The following is a 9,467-nucleotide window of genomic DNA, read 5'->3' as shown; positions in this document are numbered from 1 at the left end:
CTTTAGAACATGCTTAGCTTATATTCTCTTTCCCAATTTTTAAATTTGAAGTTTTTGGATAAAGATCTTATTTTGCTACTTGTTATTTCTGCTAATTCTTTTTTTGTTTTGTTTTGTTTTGTTCTGAGACGGAGTCTCGTTCTGTCGCCCAGGCTAGAGTGCAATGGCATGATCTTGGTCACTGCAAGCTCCACCTCCTGGGTTCAAGTGATTCTCCTGCCTCAGCCTCCTGAGTAGCTGGGATTACAGGCACCTGCCACCAAGCCCGGTTAATTTTTGTATTTTTAATGGAGACGAGGTTTCACCATGTTGGTCAGGCTGGTCTCAAACTCCTGACCTCCTGATCTGCCTACCTCGGCCTCCCAAAGTGCTGGGATTACAGGTGTGAGCCACTGCTCCCGGCCTCTTGGTGCTAATTCTTAATTGTGGTGGCTTGTCTATTTCTCCTTTTGGAAATTTTCTATAGTGAGTTGAACTATGGTAGGTTTTACATGTGGGAATCTTATGCATTCTGAATTGAGGTTGAACTCCTTCAGATAATATTTACATTTGTGTCTTCTAGGCAGCACTAGGCAATAACAACTTTTAAATAAATGTTTTAACATTCTTGGACCATATCAATAATATAAATAATAAATTTCAGTTGCCAGTGGAGAAAGAAAGACCTGCACATGTGAAATCTCAGGAAAGATTTTATTTTCCCAAGATTCTAGGTTAGTAAGATCTGTAAATAGCCTCAAGACACCTGTGGTTTAAGGATCCTCATAACAAAATTGTGTTCTATTTCATCACTCTCACCACCTGTAGAATTATCTTATTTTCTTGAGAACACAAAATTTGTGGTTATATTTTCCTTAGCATTTTTTAGGATGTCTACAGTGGGAGAAATTTTTTGTCTTGCTGGTAATAATTCTATAAGATGATGTTTTACATGAATAAATGTAGGAAAATGGTTTAGAGAAAGACCAGCATTCAATATATATTTATTTTAGGACAAAAACAATTTGGTCATGTTTTTAGGCAAGATGTAAGATGTCAGACTGAAGAAAAAATGAAAAATGGAAGCAAGTAATATCAATTAAAGGGTCAACTAGACAGAAAGAGCAGAGCAAGCACATGTAAAGGAACCAAGGAGCACAGGATATCCTAGAGTAAAATGAAAAGTATCTATATTTTCTTGGATTACAAAGTAGAAGTAATATTTAAGATTAGAAAAAAGATAGTATGTCCAGATCTCAGGGAGTTTGGATATGATGCTCAAGAGTTTAGAATTCAGTCTGAGTCTGAACAAGGATTTGAAGTTAAACACTGGCATTACTAAGAGCAGGGCCTTCGTAACCTTGTGTGGCGCTTCATTACTGTACTCTTTATTCATTTTATTCTAAGCTGTGGCCATTCCATACATTTTTTCTTTCTCTAGGACCAGGCTGACTTGAGACATGGAGTTGTTGTGTGACAACACACAATCTTAAGTTGTTCTTGCTATCCACATGAGCCTGACTACTTGTATTATTTATGTGTTCTCTTGGCATTAAGAGTGATTTGGAAATGAGTTTATATAGAGAATTCCTCAGCAAACATTCAGTAATTTATACAATTAATTTTTACCCTTTTGCCTTGTGTCAGGTAAGTATACTTCTAAGAGTGGGAAAAAGACTCTAAGGTAACTCATTGAATAAAGGTATAGAAAGATCAGTGGATTCGTTAGACAAATGAGAAGGGAAGAAGTAAGTTAAAGAGACAGAGAGACAAACATTTCATGGACTGATTCAGTTTGGGACAGGGTAAGCAGTGACCAACTGCTGAGAGTCCCTCATTAAACCATTTAGTGAGAGTAGATTGGATTGTTGTAGTGGAAGTTATCAGACGCTGATAAGGGGAGGCTGTTGAAAAGTGTTAAACAAGATAAGATTAATAAGGTTGGTTTTCATTTTAGATATATTACTCTGGGTTAGTTTTTATTTTTATAATAATTACTGAGAAATAAATTGCATACCATAAACAACCTTTAAATGTATAATCCAGTGGTTTTTAGGAGATTCACAGATTTGTTTACCCATCACCACTATCTAATTTCAGCATATTTTTATCATCCTAAAAGAAACCTCATTCCTTGTAGCACTCACTGTTTATTCCTTCCTCTCTCCCACCCCGAAAAACTGCTAATCTATTTGTCTTTATGTATTTGCCTTTTTGGGATATGTCATATCACATATCATGATATGTGGAATCATATAATATGTGGTTTGTCATGACAGGATTATTTAATTTAGAATAATGTTTTCAAAGCTCACCCACATTGTAGCATGTATCAGTACTTCATTTGATTTTATAATTGAATACTACTCCATTGTATGACTATATGCATTTGTTTATCCATTCATCAGTTGATGGACATTTGGGTTGTTTCCAATTTTTGGCTATTTTGAATAATGTCATTATGAACATTCTTGGACAAGATTTTGCACAGATACATGTTTTCATTTCACTTGGGTACATAACTATGAGTGTATTTGCTGGGTTATATGGTAACTCTAAGTTTAACATTTTGAGGAACTTCCACACTTTTTTCACAGTGACTATACCATTTTCTATTCCCATCAACAGTGTATGAGGGACACTAGTTCCTCCACAGGCATGATATTCTTCATTATGGTCTATTTTTTCTAAAATTTTACCCATTCTGTTGGGTGGGAAGTGGTTTCTCATCATGGTTTTGACATGAATTTCCCATGTGATAAATGGAGTTGAGCAACTTTTATGGGTTTGTTGGATATTTCTATATTCTCTACAGAAAAATGTCAAGTCCTTTTGCATGTTTTAATTGGGTTAACTTGTGCTTTTATTGTTGAAACATAAATTTATTTATGTATTCTGGATATAACTGTCATGTGTTTTCATTTCATTGTCCTTTGACGAACACAACTTTTATATTTTTATAAAGCCCAATGTATTCATATTTTTTTGTCACTTATTCTTTTGTTATCACCTGTAAGAAACTATACAAAGGTCACAAAGATTTTACCCTATGTTTTCTTCTAAGAGTTTTATAGTTTTAAGTCTTAAATGTAGATAATTTATTCATTTGAATTTTGTTTTGTATACAGAATGAGGTAAACAGGTATAACTTCATTATTTGGCATGTGGATATCCAATTGTTCCAGTATCATTTGTTGAAGAGCCCATGATTTCCCCCATTAAATTGTCGTAGAACCCTTGTTAAAAATCAATTGGCCATAATGTATGGGTTTATTTGGGGGATCTCAATTATATTTTATTGTTCTATATGTCTATCTTTATGTTTGTACCACACTGTTTTGATTACTGTAGCTTTGTAGTAAGTTTTGAAATTAAAAAAAAGTGAGTCCTTCAACTTTGTTCTTTTTCAAGATTGATTTGGCTATAGTATTAGCATGTCAATTTCTGTAATAGCAAATAATTGGGGTTTTATAAGGACTGCAATAAATTTGTAAATCAATCTAGGGTATATTGCTATCTGAATGATAATAAATCCCCCAATTTATGACCTTATGATATATTCCCATTTACTTAGGTCTTCATTAACTTCTTTCAATAATGTTTTATAGTTTTGATTGTACAGGTATTACACTTCTGTTGTTAAATGTATTCCTTGTTATTGTTTGGATGTTATTATAAATGGAATTGTTTTATTAATAATATTTCTAGACTATCCATTGCCAGTGTAAAGAAATAAAATGAATTTTCTATATTTATCTTATATCTTGGAGCCTTGACAAGCTAATTTGTTAGTTATAAAAGATTTTTTTGTTTTGTTTTTGTGGATTACCCTGGATTTTCTATATACAGTCATCCCTCTGTATTCAGAGCTTTCCTCTGTATTCAGAGCTTCTGCCTTCATGGATTCAACTAGCAACAATCAAAAATTGAATTATTGCTGAAAAAAGATACAATAAAAATACCAATTAAAATATAGCATAACTATTTACATAATATTTGGTATTATAAGTAATCTAGAGATGATTTGAAGTATGGGGAGAATGTAGATCATATGCAAATACTAAGTTATTTTATATAATGCATTTGAGCATGTGCCAATTTTGGTATCCACAGTGTTCTTAGAACCAATCCCCCAGGGATACAGAGGGACAACCATACAAATCATGCCATTCATGATGCAAAAATAGTAATAGTTTTACTTTTTCTTCACAATTTCATTCTGTTTATTTCTTCTTGACTGATTGTCCTCACTAGAACCCCAATACAATGTTAAATGTAAGTGTCAAGAGTAGGGATCCTTTTCTCCTTCCTGATCTTAGGGAGAAAGTATTTGTTCTTTCATATTAAACTTGATGTTACCTTATAAGTGCCTGTATAAGGTTGAGGAAGCTGTATTCTATTTCTAGTATTATCAAGTGTTTTAAATCATGAATGATTATTGGATTTTGTCAAATGCCTTTTGTGCATCAATTGAGATGACCGTTTTTTCCCCTTTATTTCATTAATATGAAGTACATTGACTGATTTTCATATGTTAAACCAGTGCATCATTCCTGGGATATACCCCATCTTGTCATGGTGTCTAATCTTTTTATATGTTGTTGGATTCAGTTTGCTTATATTTTGTTGAGGACTTCTTTAGGTACCTTCACAAGGGATATTGGTTTGTAATTTTATTTTCTTATGATGCTTCTGTCTGATTTTATTATCAAGGTAATACTGATCTCATATTGTGAATTGTTTGAGGTTTGAAAAATGGATTAAAGAGAAAATGATAGTGCCCACAGACCAATGAAGGAACTGTTGCATTAACTCAGGTGGATACGCTTTAAAGTAATAATAATGAGAATAGAAATGTGTAAAGAAAAAGCCAATATTTAGTATAAAGATATTTTTTTTAAAACTGAATTTCTTCCTGCTATTCAAGGGAGAGCTGTGCATGTAGGGATATATCTCTGAACCAAACAAATTGCTGATTTTATACAGAAGTAAATTGAAACAAAGGAAATAATATTAAATGCTCAGGAATTGGCAGATTTCCAAAAGTGAGGGTGTATGGAGCATGGCTATTGGTAATTGGCTGCTACTAATTGACTGGCTTTCAGAAGTATAGTTACTAACATGAAGTTGTAATTGATCAATTGGCATGGATTCAAATTTACTGGCATGGGTTTAAAAGTTATTCTGGTTATTACCTAATATTATGGCTAAAAAAAGAATAGGAATGTTTTATTCTTGGAAAGAAATGAGCAAATAAAAAGTGAATTCAGGGCATATGCTGATTTAATGGGGTGGTAAAGAAGAGGGATATGTTAAGCATGCGATTCAGGTTTCTGGCTTGTATGACTTAATGTGAGATTGGCCATGTTAAGAATCTCTCTCTTTTGTTCTTCTTTTTTTGATTTGCCATCTGCAGTGCAACTGCCACCAAAATATAAAATTTTCATAAAAATCCTTACAAGGAAGACCTGTAAGGTTGAAGTCTCCAATACAATAGAAAATGTAAAGGCCAAGATCTAGCACAAGGAAGGAATTCCTCCTGATCAGCCAAGACTGATCTTTACTGGTAAGCAACTGGAAGATGGGGGTACTTTGACTAGGACATTAAAAATAAGTCCACACTTCACCTTGTGCTGAGACTTCCTGGAGACACTAAGAAAAGGAAGAAGTCTTGTACCGCTTCCAAGTAGAATAAGCATAAGAGAAAGAAGGTTAGGCTGGCTGTCCTGAAATAGTATAAGGTAGATAAGAATGACAAAATTAATCACCTTCAATGTGATTCATCAGTACTTCAGATGAATGCAGTACTGAAATTTTTATGGCCAGTCACTGTAATAGACATTATTGTGGCAAATGTGACCTGACTTACTGCTTCAGCAAATCAGAAGACAAGTAATTGTTTATGAGTTAATAAAAAGTGTGAACTTAAAAAAACACAAAATCTATCTCTTTGTTGACTGATGTAGTTCCTCAGAAAATAGCTGTAATGTACTAGGCACTTTACAAATATTTTTTAATTAAAATATTTCCATTAACATAGGAAACAATGAAAGTATAAAATATTAGATATGTTTAATTTCAAATCTCTGCAAGATATAAAAGAAGGTGCATTACAGTAAACTGGAATAATTAGTACAGATATTTATTTTGACAAGATTTTGTGGGCACCAGCATACAGATGATTTTTGAAAACGTAAGTCACATAAAAGTTCCTATGGACCTTAGGAGAAGGAAAGACAGCTAGGACAGACATCTGACAAACCCAAACATTTGAAGAACCAGGAAGCAATATAATCTGATAAGAACACTGATAAGAAAATATCTAAAATAAGCAGTAAGAAAATAGTGAGAGAATTGTGAAAGCTAAGTGAAGTTATTTTGTTTGTTTGTTCCCTCTCTTTTTCCCCCCCTCCTGAAGAAAGAAGTGGTTAACCTTATTACATAAGCCTTAGCAGGTGCACAAGAAAAGGAAGAGCACTGGAAGGTACCTACGGGATCAACAATGGGGACATCAGTGTCCTTGACAAGAGTTGATTCCCTGGAGTGGTAGGTGCCATGTGTAGAAGAAGAATAAGCTGAGGAGAGTGAACGAGGTTTAGTTGGACAGAGGAGAGTAGGATAAGCAGACAGGCTTTGAGTTGAGGAAAGGAGTTTATTTTTGATTTTTATGTTAAGGGAAACTAAAACTTATTAAATCCTGATGGAAAAGAAATGGATAGAGATTTGTAATGCAGGAAAGACAACAAATGATCAAAAGACTAACGTAAAGAGTGGAATTTATGATTCTATGTCTTCTAACTCTCAAAACCCTTGCACCTCTAAATTTCTGTGATTATTTTAATTGTCTGTGTAAATGGCTGCTTTATTGGGAATTTGTTGTTAACTATCTTAATGCAAGTAATCCACAGATTATGTGACAAAATTGATAAAGTTATTTTATTCTTTCATAAGGAATATAGAACATAGTAAACAAATCACCGAACATTTGAATTTTTCACAAATTTTATATCAAAAGGGGAACCACATATATCCTTTGCCTATATATGTCAGTTGATACTGTATCATCACTTTTTATCTCTCTCTCTTCTATTCTATTAATAAATCATTTCAGGATTAGTTGCAAATATCGTGACACTTCACCCTAATTAATTCAGCATGAAACATTAATCATCTGAGAAGAAGAACATTCTCTTACACAACCACTATAAAATTGCCATACCAAGGATATTTAACATTGATACAATGACATTATCTAATATAGAGCCTATATTAAATTCTACCCACTGTCAATTAAGCCAATGATATATGTTATCAACTTTAAAAAAATATACAATCCAAATAGCGTTTGTGCATTTTATTTAGTTCTCATATATTCTTTAGTTTTCTTTAAACTATAAACTTCCCACAAACTTTTTGCTGTTTTAAATATTACAGATATTGATATTTTAAAAGAGTCCATTGTAGGTTTTTTTTTTTTTTAATACTTTAAGTTCTAGGGTATATGTGCACAACGTGCAGGTTTGTTACATATGTATACATGTGCCATGTTGGTGTGCTACACCCATTAGCTCGTCATTTACATTAGGTATACCTCCTAATGCTATCCCTCCCCTCTTCCCCTCCCCACAATAGGCCCTGGAGTGTGATGTTCCCCTTCCTGTATCCAAGTGATCTCATTGTTCAGTCCACACCTATGAGTGAGAACATGCGGTGTTTGGTTTTCTGTTCTTGCGATAGTTTGCTGAGAATGATGGTTTCCAGCTGCATCCATGCCCCTACAAAGGACATGAACTCATCCTTTTTTATGGCTGCATAGTATTCCATGGTGTATATGTGCCACATTTTCTTAATCCAGTCTGTCACTGATGGACATTTATGTTGATTCCAAGTCTTTGTTATTGTGAAGAGTGCTGCAATAAACATACGTGTGCATGTGTCTTTATAGCAGCATGATTTATAATCCTTTGGGTATATACCCAGTAATGGGATGGCTGGGTCAAATGATATTTCTGGTTCTAGATCCTTGAGGAATTGCCACACTGTTTTCCACAATGGTTGAACTAGTTTACAATCCCACCAACAGTGTAAAAGTGTTCCTATTTCTCCACATCCTCTCCAGCACCTGTTGTTTCCTGACTTTTTAATGATTGCCATTCTAACTGGTGTGAGATGGTATCTCATTGTGGTTTTGATTTGCATTTCTCTGATGGCCAGTGATGATGAGCATTTTTTCATGTATCTGTTGGCTGTATGAATGCCTTCTTTTGAGAAGTGTCTGTTCATATCCTTTGCCCACTTTTTGATGGGGTTGTTTGTTTTTTTCTTGTAAATTTGTTTGAGTTCTTTGTAGGTTCTGGATATTAGCCCTTTGTCAGATGAGAAGATTGCAAAAATTTTCTCCCATTCTGTAGGTTGCCTGTTCACTCTGATGGTAGTTTCTTTTGCTGTGAAGAAGCTCTTTAGTTTAATTAGATCCCATTTGTCAATTTTGGCGTTTGTTGCCATTGCTTTGGTGTTTTAGACATGAAGTGTTTGCCCATGCCTATGTCCTGAATGGTATTATTTAGGTTTTCTTGTAGGGTTTTTATGGTTTTAGGTCTAACATTTAAGTCTGTAATCCATCTTGAATTAATTTTTGTATAAGGAGTAAGGAAAGGATCCAGATTCAGCTTTCTACTTATGGCTGGCCAATTTTCCCAGCACCATTTATTAAATAGGGAATCCTTTCCCCATTTCTTGTTTTTGTCAGGTTTGTCAAAGATCAGATGGCTGTAGATGTGTGGTATTATTTCTGAGGACTCTGTTCTGTTCCACTGGTCTATGTCTCTGTTTTGGTACCAGTACCATGCTGCTTTTGGTTTCTGTAGCCTTGTAGTAGAGTTTGAAGTCAGGTAGCGTGATGCCTCCAGCTTTGTTCTTTTGGCTTAGGATTATCTTGGAGATGCGGGCTCTTTTTTTGTTCCATATGAACTTTAAAGCAGTTTTTTTTTTTTTTTCCAATTCTGTGAAGAAGGTCATTGGTAGCTTAATGGGGATGGCATTGAATCTATAAATTACCTTGGGCAGTATGGCCATTTTCACAATATTGATTCTTCCTATCCACGAGCATGGTATGTTCTTCCATTTGTTTGTGCCCTCTTTTATTTCACTGAGCAGTGGTTTGTAGTTCTCCTTGAAGAGGTCCTTTACATCCCTTGTAAATTGGATTCCTTGGTATTTTATTCCATTCTAATTTTTGTTGTTGTTGTTTTTGCAGAATTTGTTCTAATTTTAATTGTCTTATTGTTTCTTAAATACTAAATTCTGGTTAAGAATTTCAGGTGCGGGCCGGGCGCGGTGGCTCAAGCCTGTAATCCCAGCACTTTGGGAGGCCGAGACGGGCGGATCACGAGGTCAGGAGATCGAGACCATCCTGGCTAACACGGTGAAACCCCGTCTCTAATAAAAAATACAAAAAAAAACTAGCCGGGCGAGGTGGCGGGTGCCTG

At 34.5% G+C, this 9,467-nt stretch overlaps 1 pseudogene; it reads left to right on the top strand.

Annotated features, from left to right (window-relative positions):
- The first annotated feature begins 5,343 nt into the window (after positions 1-5,343).
- Positions 5,344-5,875, top strand: LOC141407371 (ubiquitin-ribosomal protein eS31 fusion protein-like; annotated as a pseudogene).
- Positions 5,876-9,467: the final 3,592 nt, after the last annotated feature.

Source organism: Macaca fascicularis, chromosome 7 (assembly GCF_037993035.2).
Source record: "Macaca fascicularis isolate 582-1 chromosome 7, T2T-MFA8v1.1".
Taxonomy (NCBI): Eukaryota; Metazoa; Chordata; class Mammalia; order Primates; family Cercopithecidae; genus Macaca; species Macaca fascicularis.
This window is presented reverse-complemented; position numbering and strand designations above follow the sequence as displayed.